General features: G+C 43.1%; 1 pseudogene; it reads right to left on the reverse strand.

Annotated features, from left to right (window-relative positions):
• Window positions 1-2,321: 2,321 nt before the first annotated feature.
• LOC120872911 lies at window positions 2,322-7,571 on the reverse strand (annotated as a pseudogene).
• Window positions 7,572-8,145: the final 574 nt, after the last annotated feature.

Consider the following 8,145-nt stretch of genomic DNA (forward strand, 5'->3'; position numbering starts at 1 on the left):
AGACTTTCAACTTTTCACCATTGAGTATTATGGATTTGCCACAGATGGCTTTTATTATGTTCCCTCTATACCACTTTGGTGAGAGTTTTTAATTATGAACGTATGTTAAGTTTTATCAAGTGATTTTTCTACATTTATTGAGATGATCACATGGTTTCTGTCTTTTCTTTTGTTAATGTAGTGTATAATAGCATTGATTGATTGACACTGAACCACCCTTATAACTTTGGATTAAATCCAACTTGATAATAGTGCATGACCCTTTTTATCTATTGTTGGATTCAGTTTGCTGATATTTTATTCAGGATTTTTAATCTATAGTTATCAAAGACATTGGTTTGTATTTTTTTGTAATGTCTTTGGTATCAAGTGATTGTAGCTTCATAGAATGACTTTGGAAATTTTCCCACCTCTTCAATCTTTGGAATAGCTTGAGAATGATAGGTATGAGTTCTTCTTTGTATGTTTGGTAGAATACCCTGCTGAAGTCATCTAAGCCTGAACTTTTGTTTGCAAGGAGTTTTTTGTTTTTGTTTTTTATTACAGAATCTATTTTACTTCTAGTGATCAGTCTGTTCAAACTAACTGTTTCTTTTTGACTCAGTTTTGGCGGGCTGTGTGTTTCTAAGAACTTGTACATTTCTTCTAGGTTGTCCAATTTGTTGGCATATAACTATTCATAGCATTCTCTTATGATTGCTTTAAATTTCAGTAGTGTCTGTTGTTTCTTCTCTTTTATTTGGTTCTTCTCTCTTTTTTTCTTAATGAGTCTGGCTGGAGGTTCGGCAGTGTTCTTTACCTTTTCAAAACAAAGGAAAAGATCTGTTCTATTGCTTTTATCACTGTTTTCTTTATTTCCTCTCTAATCTTTATTACTTCCTTCCTTTTGCTGACTTTGGGTTTTGTTTGTTCTTCTTCTAATCCTTTCAGGTGGTAGGTAGGGTTGTTTATTCGAGACTTTTCTTGTTTCTCAAGGAGGACCTGTGTCACTATGAAATCCCCTCTTAGAACACTTTTGCCACATCCCCTAGATTTTCTAAGGCTCTGTTTTCATGGTCATTTGTCTCAATATTTATGTTTTGTCATTTATGCTTTATGATTTCCTCTTTGATTTCATTTTTGACTCACTGGTTTTTTAGCAGCATGTTGTTTAGTTTCTCTTTGATCATTTTTCTCTCGCATTGCAGCATATTGTTTAGTTTCTCTTTGATCATTTTTTTTCTCTCGCATTTTTCTTTCTGTGGTTAATTTCTAGTTATATACTGTTGTAGTCAGAATGCTTGAAATATTTGAATGGTTGAAATAATTTCTATCCTCTTAAATCTGTGGAGGCTTATTTTGTTTTTTTTTTTAACTATGTGGTCTATTCTAGAGAATGTTCCATGTGTGCTTGAAAAGAATGTGTATTCTGGATTTTTTCTTTATTTTTTTGATGCATCAGTAATATCCCATGGATATCAACTAAGTTCAACTTTTCTATCATGTCACTTAGGACCTCTGTTGCTTCATTGCTTTTCTGTCTGGAATATCTGTCCTTTAATGTCAGTAGGGTGTTAAGGTCTCCTTTCAATATTTCTGTTGGATTAGATTTATTATTGCTTTATTCTTTTAGTTTTTGCTGCTCTGAGAAATTCTATTGTCTCTTTTTCTATTCTCGATGATAATCTTTCTGAGTATAGTATCCTAGGTTTCAGGGTTTTTCCTTTCAGGACTTTGAATTCATCATGAATTTCCTTATTGTCTGCAAAGTTTTTGTAGAAAAACCAGCTGATAGCCTTGTGGGGGTTCCCCTGTAACTCATTTTTCCCTCTTGCTGCTTTTAGAATCCTCTTTATTTTTAACTTTTGGCATTCAATTATATGCCTTGGTATGAGTCTGTTTGAGATCATCTTATTTGGGACCCTCTGTGCTTCCTATACTTGGATATCTGCTTCCTTCCTTAACTTTGGGAAGTTTTCAGCCATTATTTCTTCGAATACATTTTCAATTCCTTTTTCTCTTTCTTCTCCTTCTGGCACCTGTATTATGCATAGGTTGGCATACTTTATATTATTCCATAGATTTTTTATGTTGCTTTCATTTTCCCATTTGTTTTTCTGTCTGTTGTTCTGATTGGATTATTCTCAGTATTCTATTCTCCACAACTGGGCTTCCCTGGTGCCCAGTGGTAAAGAATCTGCCTGCCAATGCAGAAGATGCAAGTTCTATCCCTAGGTCAGGAAGATCCCCTGGAGAAAGAAAAGGCAACTCAAGCCAGTATTCTTGCCTGGGAAATTCCATGGACAGAGGAGCCTGGCAAGCTACAGTCCATGCAGTTGCAAAAGAGTCAGACACACACTTAGTGTCTAAATAGCAACAACAATCCTCCATGACACTTATTCATTCTTCTTCATTATTTAGTGTGTTATTCATTGCTTTTAGATCAGTTTTTATCTCAGCAGAGGAGTTGTCTAATTTTGATTGGTTCCTCTTTATAGTTTCTAGTTCTTTGTTACAGTGCTCTGCATTTCAATCAGTTGGAAGTAGTTCCTCTGCCTTTTCATTTTACTTAAATTTCTCTGTCTTTATGAATTTAGGAAAAACCATTATCTACTATGGTTTTGAAGGGCTGTTTTTATGTATGAGCAACTCTGTGTAGACTATATGAACCCAGAATTTTTGTGTGAGAGCTGTTTTTGGTATGGATGCCTGCTGTGTAGTGTGCCAGCCATGATCTCCTTGATAGTGTGTATAATTGGTGTTGTGGTGACCAGAGGCTGCACCGAATCTTAGACAGGGCCTCCCCTTTTCTCTGTGGCTAGCACAGCCCTGCGGGGGCAGGGTCTGCTCCACAGTTGTTGGAGTAGAAGCCCCAGGGCTTGGGTTCGATAAGGCTCTGTTGCCTTGTGTGCTCTGTTGCCAAGGAGGTGAGTTGCTGAAGAAAGTGAGGCCTATTTAGTCACAGCAAACCTATGTGTCACCCATGCAGGTATCTGCAGTTCTGCGCAGAAACAGCTGAAGTTTGCTTTGTTTTCTTCCTCGTGTTTGTCTAGTGCTAAGTTGTCACTGGGGACCAGGGCATTGTGGCTGCAAGAGTTGAAGTGGTTGTGCTTTAGCCTGGAACATATGCTGCCTCTATGGTAAGTCTTACCCAGGGCCTGTTGGCTCCAGATCAAGTTTCAATCTGCAGTGTGAGTGGATGGAACTGGAGCACTCCCACTGGGAAAGAAATACTGCATATTCCTACCCAGGAGCTATCCACTGGAGACACGAGCTTCTGTGATGCTGCCCACCACCTGGTATATGCACTAACAAACTCCTCTGCAACCAGACCCACCCCTAGATCCACTCCCACTATGGGGGCACTGATAATGGGGGACTCCAATGTCAGCCCCACCCCCACAACGTGCAGCTCACAAAGCCCACTGCTGCTAGAACCACAGGCCACCGTGAATACACTGACAATGGGACTCCTATGGTGGAATCATGCCCAGCCCCACACATGCTAACAATGGTTAGGCCCAGATTACACTCTAGGCCCTCCAGGCTGTCCCACAAAGTTAGACTGAACTCTCTCCTAGGGCCCATCTGCTAAAGTCAAAGTTTCTATAACTAGCTGCTGCTGGTACTAGCAGGATGGAGGTGGCAGCTGTCAGACCAGGTTAACCTCTGTCCTGATTACTAGCAAGCCAGCAGGCACACATTTCTCATAAGCAGAGTTTAGGTCCTTCTAGTCCTTTTATCCCTCCTAGCAGACCTTACAGAAGGCAAGGAGGGTTCCAGAACAAAGGGCCACCCAGGTGGACTTTTCCTCTTTCACAGCTCCTTCCCAGGGATGTCAGTCCCTTTCTGCTGCCTTTTTTTCTTTCCTCATACCCAGTTATGTGGGAATGTTTCTTGAAGCTTTGGCTGAATAAGAGATCTTCTGCCGATTTTCAGTTGGTTTCCTGTGAGAATTGTTCCACATGTAGAAATATTTCTGATATGTTTGTGGAGACAGGTGAGCTCTACATCCCCCTACTCTACCATCTTGATCTCCTCCCCAATTATTTTAAAAATCTGTACCACTCTGAGACAAGTTAATGAGGTGCTCACTTTAATTACATTTTTATTGATTCTCTCTTACTTTATATATTTAGTTGCTAATATTTTTGGTGCACATACAGATTTATTTACACTCCTTATTTATCCTGCATCGTGCTTTCACCCTTCAATCCCACTTTAATTTCAACAGGACCATTTTAGTGGGTCCAAGCACATGTGGTTTCTACATGACCACAGTAAAGTGGGATCTTTGATATACTTTTATTTATCCCCTGTAGTTTTACTTATCACCTATACTCTTTCTTCATAGTCTGTTTCATAATCACCACTGCTTTAAAACTTCACATGCATCCATTCTGCATCATCCTCTTTCACCTCCCAGCTCATAAATTTGCCGAGTATTTATTAGAATTCTCCCTACTATACCCGTTCTGTTTGAAGAATCTTTGCTTTTTTTCTATTTTATATAACAATGTCGGTATATCCATATCCATTTGCAGATATTCTGTTGTTCACCTCATTTTTTTTGTTTCCCTCAGCTGAATTTTTCTATTCTTTTCTCTTTTTTGTGGCCAATCATTTCCTTAGTATATTCTTAGCTGGAGCATATGGGTGATATACTCCAACTTCTTGCATATAAAGAAATATTTTTAGATCCATTTAAAAGTATTCAGTACTTCAGAAGCCACAGGAATCTTGAGGTTTATGAACAATTTAAGAAGTTATTAATGGAAAGAGATAATAATTCAAACTGGCTCTCTATCCCTTGGTTTCTGCAGAAGGGTAGGAAGACTAATTTCTTTTCCGTGAAAGGCACAGACTTTTCTCTTCCATGAAAGACTTAGAAGTCAACCCGTGTGAAGGCTGAAATTGGACACTGCTGGAACTTACCCGCCTGGAGCAGCCAGAAAGTGATGCAAATATTAGAGCAATCAGCACAATTGAAAGGGCAGCTGGAGAGGGAGTGTTTAAGACAAATAGAGCAGAGTCTCCACCTGCACTCACTAGGGGAAGAGAGCCCGTCAAGCCTGTCCAGGAGATTGAAGTAGGTAGTCCTTTCTTTGCTCCCATTTCAGAGATCTCACCAAGCAAGATTTAGTTTTCCAGATAGCCTTCTTTGTAGAAAGAAGCCATGCCTCAATAAAAATAAATTCTTTTCTGGTACCAGTCAGATTTATTTTGATAAATAAATGTATTGTTCCAAGGGCCTGATTCCAAGTAAACGAGGAGAAGGAAGGAAAAGGGAGAAAAAGAAGCCAGGGAGAAGTTTTCATGTCTGTCTCTATGTGAATCCACTGTAAGAATTTCTCTGTAGGAATCACATCTAACCTGAGATCATTTGGAGAAGGTACCACTTTCAGTTTTCCAGAGAGAATCACCAGTACCTACAGATTGAATACAGCCAGAGAAAGATACATAGATAAACTTTAGGCCCCCTGACAAACTTAACTAAAGATTTTGCCCCAGGACAAAGAGGGTGACTTATTTGCTTATATCCTTTCTACATATCGATGTGCATTCTCTTGGCCCTTTGAGACAACATTCTAGGACCACTGATCTGAGCCCAATGCCTCATGTAATTACATTTTTTCAGATCTCAAGGAAGAGCCCTTGAGTGTGTATTTTTAATTATAAGGTAAGTAAGTAAAATAAGTATTTGACTCTATGTATATGAAACATCTTGGGCAAAGTCATGTGGGTGAGTCCTAGGACCAGTTGGGAGTATTCATATAGTCTTACACAAGGCACTTCATTTCTTCTTATCCTCAAATGTGCTCTCACATCATTTGAATATACAGCATCTGTGCCATTGTTCTCAATTGCATTCTCTGATGGGAAGCTATATGACTTGATCTCTTACACATTATAGGTGTTTCATAAGGATTATCATTTAAAATAAGGGGAAAAGGCTCACTCCAGGGTGTCACATATTAAACATTTTATCTCTTCTTTTTAAAACAATCAGAGCTAAATGTTTTTACAGATAATCCCAGGTCTCATTAAAGGGGAGTAAATGTTCACTCTTATGAACACTTTTCAGATCCCTCAGTAACCTAACTCATTAACATTTCCTTCTTCTCTTTTCCCATTTTCACATTTCCCCTAGTTTCCTTACCCTTTAAAATTCATCTAAGCATCTCTGTCTTGTGTACCCTTGGCTTTGTTCCCCTGACTTTGCTTCCAGAAATAATTTCTGTGGCTATTTATTTAATGTCACCTACTCATGTAGTATCAGCACCTGTGAAGCCTGGAGTGAGGGCCACAAGCTTCCTCACCAGGGCATCCTCGCTGAGGCTCTTGTTCAACTTGAGTGGACGCAGGCGGACCCTGAGGATAGATGACCTGCCTTTGATGTCCGGGGGGCCAATGTAAATCTGACGGTCGAAGCGGCCTGGCCGCATCAGGGATGGGTCGAGGACATCGGGGCGGTTGGTGCCGGCCAGCACAAAGACGTTCGTGATAGAGTTGAATCCATGCATCTCCACGAGGAGCTGGTTCAGGGTGTTCTCCTGTTCACTCTGGCTTCTGGCCAATTGCGTCAATCTCGTCCACAAACAAGATACAGCAAGCTTTTTTCCGGGCCACTGCAAACATGTCACGAACCTGAGCTGGGCCAACACCAACAAACATCTCCAGGAACTCAGACCCATTCATGGTGATGAAGGGCACACCAGCCTCCCCCGCGGTTGCCTTGGCAAGAAGCGTCTTGCTGGTACCCTGAGGACCTGTGAGCAGGGCTCCCTTTGGAATTTTGGCCCCAAGGTCCTGGTACTGTTTGGAGCTCTTCAGGAAATTCACAAACTCCATGATCTCCAGCTTGGCTTCTTCACAACCAGCCATGTCTGCAAACCGCACACCGATGTCATCCTTGATGATCTTGGCTATTGTCTCACCAATGCCGAAGAGGCCCCCTCCTCGCCCACCACGCCCAGCCCCCATCGGACCCCTCCTCATGGCATAGAGGAAGATGCCAATTAGGAGAAGGGTGGGCACCAGGCTTCGCAAGAAAGTCCCATCGCTCTCGGTGGTGTAGACCACGGCCGCCTGGTTGGGGGGCTTGATGTCTAGCTCCCATTGGGTGGTCTCCAGGTTGCACTCAAAGGTGTCCATACTGCCAATGCTGAACCACACATACTTCTCGAGTGATGTCCCAGGGGCAGGAATAACACGCACAAACTATTTATCCACCACTTCCAGCTGATTCACCAGACCTCTCGCCAGGTAATACTGCACGAAGTGCTTCCAAATGATTTCCTTCCCAGGATCTCGGAAATAGAAGTAGGGAAATCCTGCAGCGACACCTGCCCCCAGCACGGCCAGACTGCGGAGATCCTTGTCGTCCCAGAGCACCTTCCCCTTCTGCATTTGTTTCCACCAGGCAAAGTCATCCCGCTTTCCTCCTCTCTTCCCTCCATCCGCTCCAGGACCAGCATCCTTCTGTTCACTAGTTCCTTTGGGTGGTTTTGAACATAGCCACTGGGAAACTGATGCCAGTTTTATCTGCAGAGCCGACTGCTGAAAGCGGATTCCCTGGAAACGCTAGTGAGCGGTTCTGAGCACCTTCACGCCTGCCCCATAAGTCCTGCCCCCTCGCGGGCCAAGGCCACACCGCCACAGCATGGCTAGCGGCCCTGCCACCACCCTGCTGCCGGCTGCCGCCACCAGCCGTGGTGACATTCCCCCTCAGACATTTCTAATGTTTGCAAGGAAGCCGCCCCAATCGCCGCCCGCCACCTAAACCCCTCTGTCGGGGAGAAGCACTTCGAGCAGGCCATTGAGAGGGTCATTGGAAGCCTTGAGAAGAAGACACAGGTCCTGCAGCCCAACGAGAAGATGACGGTAGCCTATCACGAGGCTGGCCATGCGGTGGTGGGCTGGTTCCTGGAACACGCAGACCCCCCTGCTCAAGGTGTCCATCGTCCTCCGGGGCAAGGGCCTCTGCTATGGCCAGTGCCTGTCCAGGGAGCAGTACCTGTACACAGGGGAGCAGCTCTTTGACCACATGTGCGCCATGCTGGGTGGCCGCGTGGCTAAGCAGCTGTTCTTCGGGCAGGTCAACCCGGGGGCCCAGGAAGACCTGAGGAAGGTGACCCAGAGTGCCTATGCCCAGATCGTGCAGTT

This window comes from Oryx dammah, unplaced genomic scaffold (genome assembly GCF_014754425.2).
Source record: "Oryx dammah isolate SB20612 unplaced genomic scaffold, SCBI_Odam_1.1 HiC_scaffold_13, whole genome shotgun sequence".
NCBI classification, from domain to species: domain Eukaryota; kingdom Metazoa; phylum Chordata; class Mammalia; order Artiodactyla; family Bovidae; genus Oryx; species Oryx dammah.